This window comes from Cupressus sempervirens, chromosome 10 (genome assembly GCF_028749045.1).
Source record: "Cupressus sempervirens isolate cs-2001-9-10 chromosome 10, ASM2874904v1, whole genome shotgun sequence".
In the NCBI taxonomy this organism is placed as follows: Eukaryota; Viridiplantae; Streptophyta; class Pinopsida; order Cupressales; family Cupressaceae; genus Cupressus; species Cupressus sempervirens.
In genome coordinates this window covers 566,558,783-566,583,204 of record NC_143127.1, presented here as the reverse complement: position 1 = coordinate 566,583,204, position 24,422 = coordinate 566,558,783, and positions in this window count along the sequence as shown.

The following is a 24,422-nucleotide window of genomic DNA, read 5'->3' as shown; positions in this document are numbered from 1 at the left end:
CCATATTTAGAGTCTACATGTTCAACCATATTGATTATATTGTCATTAGTGGTATATGTATAGTTGATCTTATTGTTGTTCTTTAGTTTAGATGACTCTCTCTTTTCATAGGGAGGGAATGGTTCCTTGAACGCTTTATGGTCTAAGTTTTTGTTATGTCCTCCAAAAAATACATCACCATCATTAATTAGGTCCTAGATTTTGTGTCTAAGTTGTATGAAGATTTTCATTTTATGACACTTTTTGTAGTGGTATTCATAGTAATCAACATTGTTCCACCATTTGGGTTTCAGTTTTGGATCATATGGATGAGAGTTGTCAAGAGAATTGATGATTTAATTTCAAGGAAGTGTCTTGTAGGCCACTTTGAGAGGCTTTCCAAGAGGTGTGTAGTGACACTTGGGTATAGGAAGCCAAGGTTTATCTCTAAAGATGTTTCTAGTTGGCTTAGCATCTACAACAACCTTTTTTTTATAGCTTTAGCTACCTACATACTATTTGTAAGATTGAAGACACCTTTAGGAGGTTTAGGAAGCATAGTGTTACCAACCCATCATTTACCACATCATGGTTCTTGTTAATTAATGTGGGTTTATCTTTTCTCAAGCTAGACCCTTATTTGTTGTCCTTTTGTAGTGTCAACTCTCCTTTCTTAACCATAAAAAACTCACCTTTCTTGACCATGAAATCTCTATACAAACACCTTATTTAATCATCTCATCATATGTTTCGGGTCCTTGGAGTTGTAATTTATACCCAAAATTAGGTAGAAGGTTATCCATGAATATGTCAAGTTTCACATTTTAAAGTATTTTATAGGAGTATTTAGCATGCAATTGTCTCCATCTCTAGAGGAAGTCCAAGAATAGCTCTCCTGTACTCTATTTGAGGTTGTAAAGATCTTTTATATTAACTCGATATTGGATGTTGTCAGAAGAGTGTTGAATGAACATGTTCATGACTTCATCAAATTGGGTAACCTTGAAAACCACTCCATAGCTTGTCCACCTAGACTACGTGGAGACAAGTACATGTAGTATGTTTGATTGTGCATGAAATCCATATACAATATACAAAAATCCCTCAAATGGTCTTGAGGATCATAATTGGCCAAGTATTTTTTGTATTTAAGTAGTTCAACTCCTTTAGGAAAAGAAGGCATGTAGAGGCCCTTGTCAAAAGGAAATGGATAGATGGTGTCCATTGTGTTTTTTTTAGTAGGTTTGTCCTTGTATTTCATCATTTGTTGCAATTTTTACTACATAGCTAGGATTTTTTTTTAATGTTTAAATATTTCAGCCTCTTCATATTTGATCACAATAGTTTCTATGTCATAATTTGAGGGTATCTTAGCTCCTTCTTTAGCTAGTTTAACGAAGTACTTCTCTTTCTCTTCCTTCATCTTTTGAAAGTTTTTGTCTGCTCAAAATTGTTTCATGTCTTCTTGGGGTATCTCTTCATCATCCTCATATTCAAGAATATAGGTGTACTAATGTTTTTGTTTGTCAGTTTTCCTATTTTCCACTCTATTTTCCCCTCTACCATGTTCCCCTGTTTCTTGGTTTTGATCAACTATTTTTCCTTTATGTAAGGGTTAAATATGTAAAGGTATTGTACATTGAAGTTTTGTGTCTGAAGTAGTGAGTATTGATGTCTAGTTTGTATTATAAAATCAGGTTTAGGAGATGAAACATTAGAGGTGTCTTTGGGATGTTCTTGAAATAGTGGATTCTGAATATGACTAAAGTTTATTAAAAAGGAGTATTTGACATAAGCTTGAGCAAGAGGGGATGAAGATTATGAAAACCCCTCACTAGGTGTGATAGGTGAAGAGGACCATGAGGATCTTTCAATGAACTCAAACTATATCAAGAACTTGGTATCACCTCTCCTTGACTTCTACCTCTACCTCTTTCTCTTCTAAGTCTATGCAAAAGAAACTATTTTTCACTCCTAGTTACAAAAATCATAGACAACAAAGTGTAATAGGTTTATACTTAGACCTCACTTTAGACTTCATCTAAAGTAAGTGAACATGAAAGTAAGAGTGATGTACACCAAGGTATGAATCATAAGAGTGGTTAATTAGAACAATTGAGATGTTTGACTTATCATGGTAGCAAGGTGTAACAAGACAACAAGACAAGAGGAATAACAAAGAAAGAGACTAGTTTGTATGTAGGTTAAAAGTGTTCAAACTAAAGGGTTCAATTTTAGATTTAGGCTATTTTTATACATAGCACTGTATAATGAGTTCCTAAATAGAGACCAAGATAGATTGAGAACTTGACAAATAATAAAGAAAGTTCATTATTTTGGCAGTTTACAAACATACTATTGGAAACAATTCTTCAATTCTAAGTTTCCTTTGATGTTACACAAATGTCAGTATTAACTGAGAAATGTAGAGTTTGCAGTATTAACCTTGTATATCTCAGTATTGACTGAGCAGTTAGGTAAAGAAGACTTTTCCAATGTTAACTGAGCAATTGGTTAAATACGGTAATATTTCTTGTAGTATTAACCGAGTGGTCAAACATCAAAGGACTCGTAGTGTTAACTGAGAACTCAATCCTAGTATTGACTAAGTGACAACAAAATGCAATTGTCTAAAATTTAATTATTTAAGGCCAACTATTTGGATGTTTGTTGATTATTTGGAAGGGTATTCAATCTGACTTGTACTAGCTTATGATATATAAGAAAGGTCAAGTTGTGAGGATAAAGGAAAATAAGTGAATATGAATCAAAATGGATATGTGAGCAAAAAGAAGAGTGGGAAAGTGTAGAAGATAAGATACAAAGAACATTTGATCAGAAATGATCCAAAATTGAAGCCAAAATAGAGATCTAAATCTGCAAAGATAGTTGCTTCATAAATCAGGTCAAATTTTTGTTACCTTCTAACCATTGTAGTAGTGCATAAATATCTTAATAGAGTTGACTTAACAATCATATTCCAGGTCCTTGTAAAACTTGGGTACTTTATTTGGACTTTCTTAGTGGTTTTAGGTCCCTATAAAACCTAATTTTGGTACTGCTTCTAGTAGGTTTAAGGACTCTTTCCTAATGGATGGCTTGTTTTTTCCTTTTTTGAGGATGTGAAAGGGTTTCAAGGTCCCTTCAAAACTTATTTTTACCATAATCTAAAACAATCATATTGCAAATCCTCTAACAAGGTGACATTTCAAGATTGAAGTGTTTGAAGACCTCTAACTAGGCCACTCCTAATAAGGTGATCTAAATCCTCAAACAAGGTCATACTTAATAGTATATTTTGTGACCTTTAACAAGGTTGGCTCCTAACAAGACTCACTTTAGAAGAGCAAAAAAATTGTAACTAGTTGCATGGTGGTTTCCCAAATTGGGTTTCCACATTAAATCTTGGTATCAACTATGTTAATGTTATTTGTTTATGATTTATGTTTCTATAACTAAGTTACTAAAGGTTAAAACTATTTAATATTCATAAGATTACTTTGTTTATTGAGTGACATTAATATTCTTGTGTTAACTGAGTTGGATCATATTGGATGATCAGTGGAAAGTTTGAATTGACATCTAGGGATAGGGAACTATTTTTGTGGTAACTGATTCACCCCTCCCCTCTTAGTTACACTCTTAAATTTCTAACAATTAGTATTAAAGAATTTGGTTCTTGTAGGAAAGGTTTCAAGAACATATGCTAAAGATCAAGATGCCCTTTAGAAGGGAAGTTCCAAAGCTTAACAGAGAATTTTTTTTAGCATCACAGGAGTTGATGAGGCTACACCTATCAAGCATTGGTGATATTGGTATGTTCTACTTGGAAAATAGATATGTGCCACCACCTAAGCCTATGATTGTGGAGTAGATGAAAGAGGAAAATGATCACAATATAATGATGATTGATACAGGCTCCTCTCCAAACTATTCTAAATTTGATGAGGTTAAAGATTGTCCTACTACATTTGAAATGTGGGAAAAGCTACATAAAGTCTACAAAGCTGATAAAAAATGTGCAAAGAGCCAAGTCATAAAGTTTAAGAGGCAAGTTTGATCATATGAAAATGAAAGAAGGTGAGAACATTGTCCAATTTATTGAAAGCATCAAAGAAAGTGTGAGTGCAATCAAAGCTACACAAGGAGATATAATTAATGAGACAGTGGTCAAAAAAGTAATAAGAACTCTTCTTCCTATTTATGCAATTAGGGTTTTTAGAATTCAAGATATGAGATGAAATTCTAAAAATGATATAACCTTGGATGCACTTATGGAAAGATTAACTACTTTTGAGTTGGATAACTTTGATAACCATGCTCCTACTTCTAGCAATATTGAATCAACATTCAAAGCCAAACTAACCTTTTGTAGAAAAGAGGGAAACTCAAAAGGAAAAATGGTTGACAATAATGAAGAAGGTGATTCTAATGAAGACCTTGAAGTTATTGAAGCCCTACTTGCAAAAATAATATCAAAAGGGAAAGGAAAATTCAGAGGCAAAATCCCATTAATTTGTTTCTCATGTGAGGAGGTTGGTCATATTGTTGTAATATGTCCAAACAAAGAATATGAAGATGAGAAAAGAAATAACAAATTCAAAGGCAAGAAAGAATTCAAAAGCTACATGGACTACAAAGACAAAGGTAAGAAATCTTGTTACATTGCTAAGGATTCTGATAGTGATGACAATGAATAAGTAGTTTACATTGCTTTTAAAAATGAATATGATAACAAGGAAAATGAAAAGATGACACTTATCTCTCATGCTGGAAAAAATGATACATGGATCATAGATATTGGTTGTTATCATCACATGATTGGTGAAAAAACTAAGTTTGAACATTTGGAAGATTATGATGGTGGAAGTGTTATATTTGGAAATAATGAACCATATTATGTAAAAAAAAAAGGAATTATAGCATTAATTGGAGGAATCAAATGTGAAATGTCTACTAGGTTGAAGGATTAAGACATAATCTACTTAGTGTAGCATAGTTGAACAATATAGGATACAAGGTAGAATTCATGAATGAAAAAGCTAAATTATTGGATGGAAAAGGCAACCTAGATGGAACTAGCAATCAGAAAAAAAGGTATTAATTTTTCCTAGATCTCATCGAAAGTACATGTTTGTTAGCTAAGATAGAGGAAAGTTGGCTGTGACATAAAAGAATGTGTCATGTTAACTTTGATAACCTAGTTACAATAAGTAAGAACAAAAGAGTAAGAGGCATACATTATCTGAAGAAATCTGAGATGGGCATGTGCAAACAATGTCAAATTGGAAAGATGAATAAAAGGAGTTTCACAAGTAAGTCCTACAATTTTGAAGAAGTTTTAGAACTAGTTCATATAGATATTTGTTGCCAATAGGTATGGAAAGTTACTCTGGAGACATATATTTCATTCTATTTGTTGATGATTATTCTAAGATGATGAGTATAATGTTTTTGAAAGATAAATGTGATGCCTTTCAAAAGTTCAAATGGTATTTTTCTAGAGTTGAGAAAGAAACAAGGAAGAATTTGAAATGCTTGAGATTAGATACATGAGGTGAATTCATCTCAAATGAATTCAATGAGTTTTGCAATGAAAGAGGAATCAAAAGACATGTATCAACACCTAAAACTCCAAAGCAAAATGGTATAGTAGAAAGAAGGAACAAATCCATCATGGAATGTGCAAGGACACTAATGAATGAGAAGAATGTTGCACCAAAATACTAGAGAGAAACAATCAACACAATAGTTCATACACTTAATTGAGTTCAAATAAAGGTACAAATAAAACACCTTATGAATTATGGTATGGGTATAAGCCTAATGCTTTTTTTATTATGTCAGAGTATTTGGAAGGAAATGCTATATCCTTAAAGATGTAAGGAAAGGGAAGCTTGATGCAAAAAGTGATGAAGGTATATTCCTAGGTTACTCTAATAAAAGTAAGGCATACAAATGTTTGAATATTTCTACTCACAAAGTCATATAAAGTGCACATGTGAACATTGATGAGTTTGTAGAAAGAAGTGAAGAAAAGAACACCGAGGATCCTGAAGACTACATAGAGTTTGTTTACTATGAGGAGGAACTTGAGACTTTACCTCAAAAATTTGAAGTCAATCAATAGTTGGTAGAATAACCTAAGTCACAAATAAAGGCACCTGAGTAAAAAATAGTTCAACTTGAGTCACATGAAGTGCAACCTGAGTCACAGTTAGAGGAACCTAAGTTACAACTAGATCAGCCAAAAGAGCCTAAGCATAAGACAAAAAATCATGGAAAACCAAGTGAACTAAGTTTAGAATCTAGAAAGAAAGATCCAAGACTTGAAAAATATGTCAAAAGATATCATGCTCTTGAAAAAATAATTGGAGATATAGAAGGCATACTAGCAAGGAACAAATTAAAAGGTACAGGATTGCTTATTGAATTTGAGCCTTGATCTGTAAAAGATGTATTAGAAAATAAAGGTTGCATAGAGACAATGAATGAAGAAATTGAGAAAATAGAAAAGAATAAGACCTAGTCTCTTGTACCTAGACCTAAGGATAAGAATGTGATTGGTACAAAATGGATATTCAAAAATAATTTGAACAAGAAAGGTGAAGTAACAAGGAACAAGGCAAGGATTGCATGCAAAGGTTATGATCAAGAAGAAGGTATCGAGTATGGGGAAATATTTTCCCCTATTTCAAGACTTGAAGGAGTCAAATTACTTCTAGCATATCCATCACAAAAGGGATTCAATGCATATTAGATGGATGTTAAATCAACCTTCTTGAATGAAGTCCTATAAGAAGTCTAAATTAAACAACTTGAAGGTTTAATTAATCCAAACAACAGATATATGGTATATAAACTTCACAAATATTTATATGGATTGAAGAAAACCCCTAGACAATGGTATAAAATACTACATGGATATTTGGTAAGAATTTGTTTTGAAAAGACAAATGATAATAATAATTTATATATTAGGGAAGGACCACATGACAAGATATTAATTGCAGAAATATTTGTAGATGATATAATATTTGGAGAACATGATATGTTATGCAAGTTATTTTATTAAGAAATGAGGAAAGAATTTGAAAGTTCTATATTTGGAGAGATCAAATTCTTTATGGGTCTACAAGTTCATGAGGTGAAGGATGACATATACATCACTCAATCAAAGTACATTAGGGAAACATTGAACTTATTTGGAATGGAATATTCCAAGCCAGTTGGAACACCTATATCTATTGGACATAAAATCTCAAAGAATGATGATTCAAAGGAGGTAAATAAGACTACTTATAGATCAATGATTGAGAAAATTCAGTATGTGGTACACACCAGACCTGATATTGCATTGGTAGTTGGCATAGTTACAAGGTTCTCGACTAATCCAAAATAAAATCACATGATGGTAGTAAAAAGAATTCTGAGGTACCTAAAAGGAACTAAAGAATATGGTTTATGATATGAGAAAGGATGAAATCTTGAGTTAAGAGCTTTTACTAATGCAAATTGGGTAGGAAACATTGATGAAAAAAAAAGTAATAGTGGAGGAGCATTCTTTCTTTGAAAGTGATTAGTATCTTGGACAAGCAAGAAGCATAATTATATTTCTCAATATACAATAGAGGTAGAGTATGTTTATACAATAATCAAATATTCTAACTTAGTATGGAACAAGAAATTATTGTCAAGAATGAAGGAAGAAATCAAGGAACTAGTGGTTATCTACTGTGATAACATAAGTGCAATAAGTATATCCAAAAATCCTATGATGCACACAAAGAAAAAAGACATTGCAATCATGTATCATTTCTTAATGAAATTGGTTCAAGAAAAAGAGGTGAGATTGGAATATGTGAACACCAAGGAGCACATAATAGATATATTTACTAAGGCTTTACCTAAGGATGCATTTATGTATCTAAGAGGTTATTCTCCTGTCTGATGCTTTCTAAAGCAAAAGATAGTGAGGCATCAACCAAGTTCTATTGAAGATCTATCAAGTTGATGCAGATTGTAACACTTTAGGTGTAAAATGCATAGCATAATGCATATGAATTAGTGCAAAAGGCACATAGTAACTTCAAAATTTGTATCATTTGGAATTTGATGTCAAAGAGAGAAAGTTCAACATCAACAAGGAAGAATGAGGAGAGTTCAATATTAAAGAGAAAGAGGCAGATTTTTGTATCTTAGTAGGGAAATATTCAGATGATTGAATGTAAAACTAAGAGGGAGAAAATGACAATAGTCCACAATAGAGTGTTAACAGGGAAGAAGTAGAGACAAATCCAAGAACAGTCTTACAGGGAGTTAATATGGATGAGAATCATAATGAAACTAAGGATATTATCTAAATTGATAATACTTCTATCACTTTATGTTTAGATGTTGTGTTTCCATCAATGCCAAAGAGGGATTTTGTTGGAAACAATTCTTGAATTTTAAGTTATCATTGATGTTACACAAATGTTAGTATTAACTAAGCAATATAGAGCTTTTAGTATTAACCTTGTATATCTCAGTATTGACCGAGTAGTTGGGTAAAGAATAATTTTCTAGTGTTATTCAAGTAGATGGTTAAAGTAGGGAATCCTACTTGTAGTATTGACCCAGTGGTTGTGTATTAAAGGTCTCATAGTGTTAATTGAGTATTCAATCCTAGTATTGACCGAGTGACAACATAGTGCAATTGTGTAATATTTAATTGTTTAAGGATGACCATTTGGATGTTTGTTGATTATTTGGAAGGGTATTCAAGCTGATCTTTCCTTGATTATTATATATAAGAAAGGTCAAGTTGTGAGGATAAATGAGAAGAAGTGAATATGATTTAAAATAGACATGTGCGTGAAAAGCATAGTAGGAAAGTGTGGAAGATAAGATGCAAAGATCATTTGATCAAAAAGGATTGAAAATTCAAGCCTGACTATAGATCTAAATTTGCAAAGATAGTTTCTTCATAAATCAGTTTCTTCATAAATCAGGTTAAATTGATGTTACCCTCTAACCATTTTAGTAGTAAACAAATCTCTTAATAGATTTGACTTAACAATCATATTGTGAATCCTCTAACAAGGTTACATTCGAAGATTGAAGTGTTTGAAGACCTCTAACCAGACCACTCCTAATAGGGTGATCTAAATCATTTAACAAGGTCATACTTAACAATATGTTTTATAACCTTTAAAAAGGTTGGATCCTAATAGGGCTTACTTCAAAAGAGCAAAAAATATTGTAACTAGTTGCATGGTGGTTTTCCCAAATTGGGTTTCCATGTTAAATCTTAGTGTCATCTCTGTTTATGTTATTTTCTTATGATTTATGTTTTTGCAACTAAATTACTAAAGGAGAAAATAGTTTAATAATCATTAGATTACTTTGTTAACCAAGTGACAGTAATATTCTTGTGTTAACTAAGTTCGACAATTTTTGGTGATTAGTGGAAAGTTTGAATTGACATTTAGGGATAGGGAATTCTTTTTGTGGTAACTGATTCATCCTTCCCCTCTCAGTTATGCTCTTATGTTTCCAATAACTCAAATGAGAAAATGTTCTCTTAGGTGAGATTTGGAAAGACTTGTGCGAGTAAATGATGAGCCCATGAGAGTAAAGACCTTTCTAGGTGAGAGTTTAAAACAATTTTGACAATTATGGCCAAAATTAACAGTGTTTTAGAAAAAGGTCACACTACAACAAGGGAGTTACCAGGTGATAATAGAGGTGTCACCATACAAGAAAAGAAATACAAAAATCCTAAGATTCTAGATCACATGACATGTGTCACTGGACTAGGTGTGTAAGGATTAAAGTTTCTCAATTTCAATAGTTTTTGAGGCAAATTTGGACAATTTCTCAGGTTTTGCAAGTTTTTTTTCTAGATTTTGTTTGAGACAGTAGACAATCAGGACAAAAAATAATAGTCACAAACAATCTAACCAAGGGAAAAAAAAATTGGAAGGACAGGAGAGTCTTGACAATATTTGGACAAGTTTGGACACTATTGACTCAATGAATACACTTATCCCTAACAAGAAAAATGGTAGACAAGACACAAAATTTTCCCACATCTTATGCATATATGTACACCACACATAGCCATATCACTTCCTAGAGGGCACTCATGTTTTTGGTATTTTGAAGGGCTCAATAATATATGCTCAAAGGTTACCCTTGTAGTAGGGGCCAATTTCATATACCTCCTTAAAGAGTCTAGTTGTATACCTATAGTGAGTATCTTCAGGAGAGATTCTTCCCTCTCTTTGCACAAAGATTATGCTTCTTTTCAATGTGAAATTAGTAGCTTCTAACTATGAGGTGTTTAATAGGTTTTCTCTCATGATAACTTGTGATGTTCTCACCAAAAAGATTTAGACCTATTAAATCACACCAACACCTGAAAGTGTACATCCTTAGCAAATCAAGGCTAGGAGAGCCATCACTCAATACAAAAAATAAGGAACTCTCAAGATATATGGAATAGGATCAAGAGAGAGAAATTATGAAGGGTATGAAATATTTCAACTTTCCTTTGACTTTATTATAGCGGGATGGAATCATCGGTGAAAGGTGTGTACCTACTTAGGTCATTCTTGGAGGTTGGGAACTCTAACGATCTCGCTTAAGGTGACTCTTGATACTAGCATGATTTGATCCAAGGATTTTGTTACCTGATTTTCCAAAGGAGAAGATCATACTTCCTTGTCCCTTTCATGTTTCACAAAAAATATTAACATATTATCATAGAGCTTGTTCATCCTCTAACAAAGTCTAGAAGCTTCAAGGTTTCTAATTTTACAACTAGGAGAAAAGATCATATTCCCCAAGTATCTATCTCTTAGCAATGTATAGGTTTCTAATTCGTCCATGGCCATCACTTCCATGTAACAAAGATAATAATACCCTATTCTTCCATCAAGTCCCTTTAGAAATTTTAATGAGACTCTATTTACACTATGTTTGGAAAGAATTAAATAGACGTGACCTTTTAAGTGGGTTTGTGTTGGAAATTTGGCTAGTTTAGAATATTTGATGTTTTCATTTATGGAAACATCTCAGCTAAGTGAAGAAGGAAGATCATGAAAATGAAGACATGATAGTTGTACTTAGAAAATTGTCTAAGTATCACTTAGTTTATCTAGTAGAATAGGTAGAGTATTGATCAACATAGTTGACAAAGGAAACATTGACACATGTGAAGATATGTATGGCTACTTGAGAATATTATCATGACATGTTCAAGTCTACAAGTTAGTACAATCAATATAGATAGAGTTATATAGGATTTACCAGTTACAATAGTATATAGGTAAAACATAGTATAATAAGGAAATAAGAAATTTTGGGTTAAGGAATTATTTTGTTTACAACACAATTACTTAACTAATTAAGGGACACATCCTAGATATTACCCCTAAGTCAAAAAAAGCTAATTTTGTATTTTGATAATTGTATAAAGGCATGAATGCCAACTAGGAAGATAATTTGTAATTAGTAAGGAATAAAGGAAGATTGTTAGATGCAAAGTTTTATGAAGTGTGTATAACATTGATGATACACGAATTCTAATCTATGATTAGAGGAATGCAAACTGAAATAAAGTTTTGTTGTTGAGTAGAAAAAGCTAGATCCAATATTAAAGATATCAAGAACATTGTGAAGAGGTTTTTGTATCTATATCTTTGCATTGAAGGAACTATATTGTATATTGCATGTTTGGGTAGTGACCTCATCTTGCATATTTTTTGTATTTGTATATAACAACTCCTAATAGGGTTGAGGCCTCTAACAAATCCTAGTCCTCTAATAAGGACTGAGACACTATATAGATGTAATAGACTCCTAATAGGGTCAATATCTTTCACAAGATACTTTTGAATAGTGGATCAGTTTGTGGGTACCCTCCCCAATGGGGGTTTCACTTGGCCACGGTTTCCCTAGTTAAAAAAATATGGTATTATGAGTTCTCTTATGACATGGTTATGTTTATTATTCAACATAGTTAGTTTACTTTCTTATGCATTTTATAAAGTTATTAAAGATATCCAATTTTGGGCTAAAGTTTGTGATACTGATTCACCCCCCCTTAGTATTTTCTATTTTTAACAATTGGTATCAAATCATTATTACTTAGAGAAGGCTTAAAAACTTGAGTAAGATCCCTATAGTTATGGAATAGTTATCAAAGAACCTAGAAGAAGCTCTTGAGTAGATTGATATTCTTATTCAAGTAAAAGATGATTTGAAAGAAGGACATGAAGATGTTGAGGACTACATTGGAAAGCTCAAAGATAAGATAGATAATCTCAAATACAAGAAAGAGCCTAAAGATACGATGAAGGAAAGTGATTAAGTTTCCAGACTAAAGAAAGAAAATAAGACCCTGAAGCATGAAATTAAGATTATAGATATAAAGTTAAGCTTGAAGGATGATACTAGCAAAATTAAAACTAATTTGAAGTTTGAAAATACAAATATGAGATCCAACCTCAACAAAGTGATATTTGAGCTTGATTCTACCAAGTTGCAGTATGTAGAACTTGAGAAGTATAATAATATTATGAAAGGAGAGTTAACCTAGTCTAAGCAATAATAAGAGAGATTATATTCTAGCAGTGAAAAGATTGATGAACAAATGTGTTTTTAGAGACCTTCTTACGATAAAAGTAGTCTTGGATATTTCAATGGAGACAACTCAGCTAAGAAATATGAAAATAGAAAAGAACCTAACCCTAAAATTCATCAGCCTATGCAAGATAAAGAGGATCTAAATAAGGTTGAGTCTAATCAATCTGTCACCTAATAAGGTAGAGAAAGTCAAGCAACCTAAACAAGTTAATAAACCTTACCAACATGAGCAAGTTGAATCACCTAAAGAAGTGAGATATGAATTCAAAGGTTGATGTTATGCATGTAATGAGATTGCTCATATGAAAAATGTCTGCATAGATAAGTCATTTTAAATGAGTTACTTAATTTTATTGTTATGATTGTCATGGTTTTGGTCATAGAGTAGTTAATTGTAAGAAACCTAAATTTGATAATAGTAATAGAAATAGTAGAATTTTTAGAGGTAATAACCCTGTAGGAAGAAGATTTGATGAAGGAAACAATGGAATGAAAAGTAACATTCTGTGTTACAAGTGCAACAATTTTGGAAATATTGCTAGAAATTACAGAGCACCTATTAACTAGCTTGGACCCAAATTTGGAAACAATATACCCAGTATGTCAGATATGTAACAACTTTGGTCATATAGAAAGATTATGTAGAATGAACATGAAGTACAACACAAGGAATCCAAACTTTAGAAGGAACATGAACAAAAATGATAAAAGAAATGATAGCACGAATGATACTTAGAAAGACAATCTAAGAGAACATGTAGAAGAATTTAAAGAAGTATTTGTCAAGCTAAGGATCCATAAAGTTCACATGCAATTTTGGAAGAAGAGTCAAATGAAGCACCTAAAGGTAAATTGAAGTTAGTCATAGTGATTGATTTATCTTACTTAAATTAATCATTTTTATAAAAGGAACGAGCACCAAAAAGGTAGAAGAAATGTTAGAGAGCAAGTTAAGATATGCATAGTTATTATGAGGTAGAACGTGATGTGTAGAAGTCATGATTAAGTGCATCGATGTTTTGAAGTTTTTATGTGAGTCCATGAAGGAAAGCAAGTCTCCTGGTAATCAAAATTAATGTTTTGTTGATTGTATACTTGCACTATGAATGAAGAGATGAGTTAAATGTGATTTAAGGTTCAAAATTGAGTTACTAAGTACCATTCATTCATGTACTAATTAAAGGAGATATTTGGAGTAAATTTAAAGAAAATTTGAGGAAGTTTCAAAGAGTAAATCAAATCAAGATTAGTTCCATAAAAATAAGGTATTTACTATGTGTGCACTCGTAACTTGAAGTATTAATTTGAAAAATTGGAAATCCTACAGTGTGTGATGTGAGTGAGATGCCTAGATATAAGTTCAAGAAAAGACCATATATTTCTATGGAAAATGATCCCCTAGGAGCCTTTTCACAAGTTTCCCATATTGTACTACAAGTTGAGGATGATAGAGCATGTATTCATGAAAATTTTGAGAGAATTGGTGATAGTGACATTCATAAGGACTTAGACCTAGTTTGTAATAGTGACCTATCTTTGAAACAAGGGTTCAAAAATTTTAATGATTTGAACAATTGAAAACAATTGGTTAATCGTGTATTGTCTTTGATGTTACAAAAAATGTCATATCATTTCCAGTTAGTGTATGTTGAGCTTACTCAGGCAATGAAGATAGTTTCCTATGTTTGCTAAGCATTCCTAGGTTTTCCAAGTTCAGAAGTTAGTGACTACCAAGTTCACTTGGGCATCAAAGGGAAGTTTGAAGAAGATGAGTGTTAAATAAGCTCACTTGGTCAATATTGAAGGAAAAGTTGGATGGAACTAGTATTAACTAAGCTCACTCAGTTGCCAAAGAAAATTTGTGAAGATGCAGTCTTAATTGAGTTCACTTGGTTAATATAGGAAAATCATTTCTAAGTTAGTATCTACCAAGTAGGGTTAGCTAATGAAGGATTTTCTTGCTTTGGCATATTGAATTCAATAAATTTTTTTGTTGGTTCTAGCCAACTAAGGAGATGAATATTAATTATTCAAGATATATTCAAGCTAACTTGACAATGCATAAGGTATAAGTATAAGGTCAATTTGATGATTGAATGTGTGGAAGAGTATTGAAGAATAGAAGATTCTTAGAGGAAGTGAATTAGAGGGATAAGTACAATATCATTGTGGAGCTGCAAAGATACATTAGATCATAAAGGATCAAGTATAGAAGCTAGAATTGAGATCTATAATCAGCAATTCAGTTACAACAAAAATTAGGTAATCTCATTGTTACTCTCTAACCATTGTAGCAGTGATCTAAATCACTTAACAAAGTGTTGGCTTAATAGCTATTTTGTAAATCCTCAAGCAAGGTGGCATTTTTATTGACATTTCTAAATACCTCTAACAAGGCCACTCCTAATAGGGTGATTAAACCCTCTAATAGGGTCACACATAACCATGTATTTTGTAACCTTTAATAGGGTTGGTTCCTAATAGGGCTCACTTCAAAAGAGTGAAAATCAATAACTAGTTGCAATTGGTGGTTTTTTATAAATTGGGTTTCCACATAAAATCTTGGTGTCACTTTTGTTCATGATATTTCTTTTATGTGTATAAAACTAAGTTAAGTAAGGTTAATCATAGATAACATCTCAAGATTTACATGTTAAGCAGTTACTGAGTTACAACATTTGTTAGTGTAAACCAAGTGCCTGTGTGTTTACCAAGCATCAATTTTTTCAAGTGAAGTTTATGTTATGTATTGAAATCTAAGGGATATTAGATATATTTTAGTGGTAACTTATTCACTCCTCCCCTCTCAGTTACTCCTCTTATATTTCCAAAAATTGGTATATGAGCTTCTTATTTTTTTAAGGAAAGTTCTAAGGACCTAGGCTAAAGATCAGGATGTCTTACAAAAGAGAGATTACCAAGCTAAATAGAGATAACTTTGAAGAATGGTAGGAACTTATGAAATTTTATCTAGCAACCATTAGTGATTCAGGTTTGAAATATTTAAATACTGCTTACAAGGCTCCTACTTGTACAAAGACTATAGAGGAGATTGTTGAAAAGAAGAATCATAATATCATGATGATTAACATAGCATTAGCCCTTAACTATCCCAAATTTGATGAGGTCAACGGATGTGCTACTGCTCATGACATGTGGACCAAACTGAATGATATCTATGGAGGTGATGATAATGTGAAAAGAGCCAAAGTAGAAAGATTCATAGGTTAGTTTGATTAGATGAAGATGAGAGAAGATGAAAACATTGTAAAATATGTTGATAGAATCAAATCTAGTGTCAGTGCCATAAAAGCCCCTAGAGGAAAAATTGAAGATGTGATAATGGTAAGAAAGGTACTCAGAATTCTTCCTATCTATTCAATCAAAGTGTCTTATATTCAAGAGATGAGATGTAATCCAAATAACATGATAAATTAGGATGCTCTAGTTGGAAGATTGACTGTATTTGAACTAGATAACTATGATAATTATACTCCTAGTTCTAGAAATCTTGAGTCTGCATTTGAACCCAAGGTATCACTCAAGAAGAAAGCTAAAAGGTCTAAAGGAAAATTATCTAAAAGTGAAGAGGAAGACAAATTTTATAGTGAACTTGAAGTCATTAAATCATTTCTTGAAAGAAGGTATCTGAAAGGAAAAGGAAAGTATAAAGGTAAAATCCCTTTAATCTATTTCTCTTGTGAAGAAGTTAGTTACATTTCTAGAAGATGCCCAAATAGAGAAGACAAAGATGAAAAGAAGAAAAACAAGTACAAAGGCAAGAAGGATATAAATAACTTCAAGGATTGCAAGGAAAAAGGTAAGAAATCTTGTTTTATGGCTAAGAATTCAGATGGTAGTGAAGATGATGAAATGGTATATATTGTTGTAAAAGATGAATCTAATGATGAAGGAGATAAAATGGCACTTATCTCTCATGTTAGCAAAAATGATACGTGGATTATTGATAGTGGTTTCTCATATCATATGAATAGTGAGAAAAAAAAGTTTGAACATATGGAACATTATGATGGTGGAAGTGTGGGATTTGGAAACAATGAACTATGCTGCATAAAGAGAAAAGGCTATATCTCACTAACCAATGAACTTAGATGTGATAATGCTTATTGGGTTGAAGGAATAAAACATAATATACAAAGTGTGGCACAATTGAATAACATTGGATTCAAGGTAGAATTCATGAATGAGAAGGCCAAGTTGCTGGATGGAAAAGGAAACCTGGTTGGGTCTAGTAAACAAATACCTAGATCTCAATGAAAGTTCATGTTTTATTGCTCAAGTAGAAGAACGATGGTTATGACATGTGAACTTTGATAATCTAATCAAGATAAGAAAGAAGAAAAGAGTAAGAGGTATTCTTAGTTTGAGAAAACCTGATATGGGCCTATGCAAAAATTATCAAATTGGTAAGATGGGAAAGACAAGTTTCAAAAGAAAGGACTACTATTTTGAAGAAGTCTTGGAGCTAGTTCATATAGAATTATGTGGACCTATTAGAATAGAGAGCTATAGTGGAAATAAGTATTTTATTCTTTTTGTTGATGATTATTCTAAAATGATGATTGCAATGTAGCTGAAAGAAAAGTCTGAAGCATTTCAAAAATATAAGTGGTATATGACAAGAGTAGAGAAAGGAATTGGAAAGAAGTTGAAGTGTTTGAGATCAAACAAAGGTGGTGAATTCATTTCCAATGTGTTCAATGAATTCTACATTGAAAGAGGAATAAGAGAAAAGTATCAGCTCCTGGTACACCACATTAGAATGGAATAGCTAAAAGAAGGAACTCCATCATCAATTGTATAAGAACTTTAATGATAGAAAAGAGTGTTGCAATCAAATATTGGAAAGAAGTAATTAGTACATACCTTGAATAGAGTACAAAATAAGAAAAAATCAAATCAAACTCCTTATGAAATATGGTATGGATACAAACATAATGTAAGTTACTTGAAAGTATTTGGTACAAAGGTTATATCTTGAAGGAATCTAGGAAATTTTAATTTGATGTCAAAGGTGATGAAGGCATATTCCTAGGACACTCCTACAAAAGAAAAGCATATAAATGTTTAAATTTTTTAACTCATAAAATCATAGAAAGTGCACATGTAAGAATTCATGAGTTTGTAGAAAAGAGTGAAGAAGAAAGCAACAAAGAATGTGAGGATTACAAAAAAATTGTCTACTATGGACTTGATACATTGCCAAATCAAATTAGAAGTTAGTACACTTCACCTCTTGAGTCCCCAAAATCTCCAAAAGCTACTGAGTTGCAACCAATGCAACTTGAGTCATAGTCTAAAAGACTTGAGTCATATTCATAAGCTACCAAGCTATTGCTAGAGAAAATTGAGTCTCATAGACCTAAGTCACAAACAATGGGACTTGAGCTTGATACAAATTCTAAATCCAAAGTACCTATGTTAGAAGGCACCATCCTTCTAATTAGATCATTAGAGACAAGTCAGATGGAACTATGGAAAGAAACAAATTGAAAGGTACATGTCTTCTTGTTGAATTTGAACCTAGATAAGTGAAAGATGCTTTGGATAATGAAAGATGGATTGAATATATGAATGAAGAAATAGAAAAGATAGAGAGGAACAAGACTTGGACTCTTGTTACTAGACCCAAGGATAAAAATGGAATTGACACAAAGTGGGTTTTCAAAAATAAGTTGAATGAAGATGGAGAAGTTTCCAGAAACAAAGCAAGGTTAGTATGCAAAGGTTATTCTCAACAAGAAGGTATTGATTATGGTGAAACTTTTTCTCTTATTGTTAGATTAGAAGGTGTTAGAACTTTAATTTCTTATGGTGCACATAAAGGATTTAAAGTTTATCAAATGGATGTAAAATATGCATTCTTGAAGAGGAAGTTTACATAGAACAACATAAAGGTTTTGTGGATCCTAGAAAAAGGGACATGGTCTATAAATTACACAAAGTGTTGTATGGTCTCAAGAAAGCTCCTAGAGCTTGGTATGAAAACTTAATAACTACTTGATAAAGATTGGTTTTCAAAGAACAAATGATAACAGTAGCTTGTATATCAAATAAGGACCAAATAAGAAGATTGTGTTGGAAATAATCTATATGAAACTTTATTTACAGGAAATGATGATTTATGCAAGGCATTTTTAGAAGAAATGAGTAAATAATCTGACATATCCATGTTTGGAGAGATAAAATTCTTTTTTGGATTGCAGATCTAGCCCAAGAAAGATGGTATCTTTATTACTCAATCCAAATATATCAAGGAGATATTAAAGAAGTTTGGAATGGAAGATTTAAGACTAGTTGGAACACCTATGTCAACTGGACATAATCTTTCCAAAAATGATGATTCCAAAGAGGGAGATCAAATCACATACAAATCAATGATTGGAAAATTGCATTAGCAGTTGGTATGGTGGCAAGATTCCTAACAAATTCCAAAGAAAATCACATGATGGAAATCAAGAGAATCATGAGGTATCTAAAGGGTACTAAAGACTATGGTTTATGTTACAAAAAAGGAGAGAAACATTCACAGATACTGATTAGGTAGGAAGTGTTGATGACACCAGTGGTGGAGTGTTATTTCTTGGTAAAAGACTAGTGTCTTGGACAAACAAGAAGTAGAATTGAATTTCTCAGTCTACAACAAAGGTAGAATATGTGGTAGCAAGAGTTAATTGTTCCAATGTTGTTTGGTTCAAGCAATTATTGGCAGGAATGAAGATAGAAATCAAGGATCCAATGGTTATATTCTATGATAAAACTAGTAGAATTAATATATCAAAGAATCCTATGATGCATACCAAAACCAAGCACATTGTTATAAAATATCATTTTTTAAGAGAATTGGTACAAGATAAAGAGGTAAGATTGGAATATTTGAATACTAAAGAAAAAATTGGAGATATATTCACTAAGCCATTAGCTAAGGATGCATTTTTGTATCTAAGAGGTAAGTTAGGGGTCATTCCACTACCCAAAACTCACTAAATGAAGTTTAGTGATGCATCAACTAGAGCATGTTGAAGATAAATTAGTTGATGTTGTATTGAAAAGGATACATTGCATATGAATTTGTACAAGAGGTACACTAATATTCTCTGAATATTTTCTTTGGCATGAGATCAAAAAGAGGGAGAGTTTTCTGTCATATCACATAAATGTTATAAAAAGGGAAAGTATACATTTTACAAAAGTTTTGTTTGAAGATGTTTGAGAACTTGGTCTATTGTCAAAGAAGGAGAGTTTTATATTAGAAGAAGATGTTGAAAATAGAGTTTGCTAATAGAAGGAGAAATTGAAGGTAGAGGGAGTTCACATTGATAGAGGGAGTTCCCATGGATGCGAATCAAAATGAAACTAAGGATATGCTACTTACTTTATTCTTGCTCTAAAATTTCATTATATTATGATATGTTGTGTTTCCATCAATGCCAAAGAGGGAGATTATTGAAAATAATTGGTTAATTGTGTATTGTATTTCATGTTACACAAAATGTCATATCATTTCCAATCATTGTATGCCAAGCTCACTTGGGAGATGAAGATAGTTTCCAATGTTTTTCGAGCATTCCAGAGTTTTCCAAGTTTAGAAGTTAGTGACTACCAAGTTCACTTAGGCATGAAAGGAAAGTTCAAAGAAGATGGAATGTTAATCGAGCTCACTTGATCAATGAAGGAAAATTTGGATTGAACCATTGTTAACCAAGCTCACTTAGTTACGAAAGAAATTTTGTAAAGATGTAGTGTTAACCAAGTTCACTTGGTTAACACAAGAAAATCATTTCTAAGTTAGTGTCTACCAAGCAGGGTCAACTAACAAAGGATTTTCTTGTTTTGGCATATTGAGTTCAATAGATTTGTTTGTTAGTTCTAGTTGACTAAGGAGATGAATATTAATTATTCTAATATGTATTCAAGCCAACTTGACAATGCATAAGATATAAGTATAAGGTCAAGTTGACAATTGAATGTGTGGAAGAGTATTGAAGAATAGAAGATGCTTAGAGGAAGTGAATTAGAAGGATAAGTAGAACATCCTTGTGGAGTTGTAAAGAGACATTAGATCAGAAAGGATTGAGTATATAAGCCAGTATTCAAATATGTAATTAGCAATTTAGTTGCATCAAAAATTAGGCCATCATATTGTTACTCTCTATCCATTGTAGCATTGATCCAAATCTCTTAATAGAGTTGGCTTAAAACAACTATTTGTAAATTAGTAACTAGTAGCAATTGGTGGTTTTTCCCTAATTGGGTTTCCACATAAAATCTTGGTGTCACTTGTGTTCATGCTATTTATTTTATGTGTATGAAACTAATTTAAGTAAGGTTAATTTTAAATAACATCTCAAGATTTATATGTTTTTGATTAAGTAAAATAGGTTTTATAGGGACCTTGAAACCCAAATGTTTTACATAATAACAGAAATGTAAATACAAAGTAAAGTCCAACTAGTATGCATTTGCTTATAAAAAGCCACAACCAAAAGATAGGCCCATGACTAGGATGTAAAAACCAGTAACACTAGATAAGGGTGTAACAAAAAATGAAAACTAAAACTATTAGTTCTCCCTATCTAGAACTTGCAAAGCCTCTGTAGCTTCATTGGCCTTCCGATTTTCTACACCCACTTGATCCTGGTTTTGATCATCTACCAGTCCCCTGGTCTCTTTCTTTTCTTCTTGAATTTTCCCATAGTTCATACTATGTTTATCTTCTTTTTCCATGCCAAAGCCAGCTTCCTTCAGAGAATCACCCAACTATTGATGTTTTCTTTTAGGGTGTTCAAAGTTACAATCACTTGGTTAGCCAGATTCTGATTAGAAATCTCCATCCTTAGAACTCTTTTTTCAACCATTGAGATATGGTCCTCCTAGTCAACATGGTGTCCTTGGTCACTGCTTCTCATGTGGCTGTCCTTCTAGATTGATTTCTTCTTGAGATCTTCTATCTCATGAAATAGACATTTGATAGATCAAAAATGATCTATCATGCTATTTTTAGCATTGCTGAGTAGGTTGAGTCCATATTCTCTCACATTGTCAGAGATTGCAACAAGAGCTGGATCAAGAAGTTCATCAAAATGGACTTTACCATCTTTTTCCTCCATCACCAGGGGGCTCATCGTCTCTTTGACTATCCCCATGTTTTCCATTTTAGAGTTAAAATTTCTCCACAATCCCCTCCTGTCTTTCAAAACCACCTCCCCACTATCTTACACTAGAGAAATTATCTTCCCATATGATGAAGGAATGGTAGGGATAGGGCTTGAGATCAAAGGAGTCTGGTCTTTTGTTTTTTCTAGTAGCGAAGCCTCTTTAGCCTTCCTTTTCTTAGGGTTCCCCAATGTAACTTCCATTTCTTGCTCTTTTTCCTCAATCTTGTGGGGATTAGGGGTTAAACCCCTAAGACTTTTTTAGTTGAGAGCAATGCTAGTAGAGGGTGAAACTTTCTCCCCTTCCTTAAATTTCTTACCTTTAGAGGGGGAATTTTCCTCATCTTTCGAATTGATGCTCTAAACTTCCTCAAAATTTGAGCTCTCAATTTCCTCAAAAGCATTTCTAGCTTCGCCAAGGGATTTTCCCATTGTTTGAGTCTTCAAGTACTCATAAACTAGAAGGAGCAACCCCTAATAAAGTGCAGGATTAGCAGCGGGTTTCTTTTTGAAACCCTCAATGCTCTTGCTCATGGAAGTGAAAAGATAAAAAGGAAAAGAAATATTTATTCCATGCCTAAAGTGATTTAAAAGAACAAAATGATGAGTCTTGACCCTATCAAATCTAGTATCCAGGGATAGATATTCGATAATAACTCTTAAGACATACCTCTAGAGCTTTTTAATGGACTCTGTTTCATAGTATGTCTCAGTCTTCACAAGTTTCTTCTTTTCATTCTCCTCCTTCACAAAGTCCTTGAATACATTGGCTAACATTTTCTTGTCCCTAAAGAAATTTATCCGCTCCAAGGAGAGATCCGCAACCTAGGCAATCAAATGATGGATTTTTGTAATGCCACCCTTCTCTAGTTTATGCCATACCTTTGGATTATTTCTCCATTTATCTACCTCCCCCATTGGCTCCTTCCTACTTCTATCCCCAACCATTATTTCCTTTGGTTTGTGAAAACTACCCTTGTTACCTATTCTCCCACAAAGTTTAGCTTCCTTCTATTTTTGAAACCAGAAAAAGGTTTTACATATGGTAGAAGGAAAATTGATCCAAAAAGTGTGCCACACATACTTGATATGATGGAAAAATAATAACTTTGTATGATTCTAATTTACTCCTTGTCCGCTGTACAATCTTACAAATATTTCCATGATTATATTTGGATTGTCTTTGTACTTCCCTAGATGCATTCCAAAAGTATTAATTCTTTCACAGCCCTCGAAAAGCTTTCGCCGTTATGCCACGCCATTGCCATATTTTTTTATTACCGCTTCATTTGCAAACTAATTCACAACTAAGTTGGTCTCCCTATATGCATGGCTTATATGGATCTTTTAAAATTTATCTAGGTTAGTTTTGATCTCCTCCACCACATTCACAATAGTCCAAGATGGAAAAGATTGACTGGTTAAATAGTTAATTATATTCAATGAATCCCCCTCTAGCCAAAGGTTGTCAATCCCAGAAGCTAGGGCCAGTTTGACAATATGAAATGCTACATTAGCCTCAACAAAATGGTTGATTGAGTTCCAAGTGGATAGGAAAAAGACACAACACCACCCCCATCACTATTTCTAATGATTCCTTCATAGCCTACTAGACCTAGATTCCCTTTGGCAGCCCCATCAAAGTTGGCTTTATGCCAATCTATAGCGGGAACAAGCCACCTAGCCTCCTGTCTTTTCCTATTCTTGTCCTTTATCTTTCTATGCTATTTCCTCCTTTTATGTTACCTCCTTTTCAAGTAGAAAAATTTTCCATCATTAATCCTTCTATTTTTCTACAATAATAAAAGTAGGGGATTCCCTATCTCTGAAGATACGATTATTTCACTCTTTCCATATTCCCCAACAGAAGTGAAAAAGAGACTAGGAGCCTAACATTCGAGTCTTCATTTCAATGTGTGCACTATTCCATTGTCCAAAGAACTCGGATATTAGCTGGGTTGCACCAACTAACCCCATAGTCCTTGGTCAAAAGATTCCAGACCTCAGAAGAGAAGGGACAGTGAATAAAGAGGTGGTTAACCATTTTTGAGTCTTGCTTACAAAAGCTATACCTATTAGGTATAATTTGATCTCTCTTTTCCAAGTTGTCCAAGACAAGGACTTTGTCTTGGAGAAGAAGCCAAAATAAAATGTTAATTTTTGGAGTAAGACCTGGAATCTAGGCCTTAGCCCAGATGAGTTTCTCCAATCTATCCCACATTGAGAAGTAACCTAAAGCAAAAAAGTATTTCCCATTTGATTTGTCTCCCCAAATGAACTCATCCCTCTTTTTATTAAGGATCATTTCATTTAGGGTAATCATCAAAGGTTTAAGATCCTATGAGACTAAGGACAAGTCTTTCCAACCGTGATCATGGTGTAGGAGCACCTAGGTAGGCTAAGCATGAAACCTAGGTATTTATTTATTTTTGGCTTGTAGTGATTCTAGCCACATCACTAGTCTAATAATAGGATCAACTAGGTCCTAAGGTGAGGTTAGATAGGTTAGAAGAGCCCCACAATGCAATATTGCTCCTAATTGCTAAAAAATGCTTATTTGTCTCAATAGAAAATTTTTGGTTTTTGAGGGCCAAATAGGGAAAGAAAGTGTTTTAGGGTCCTTATTAGGTGTTT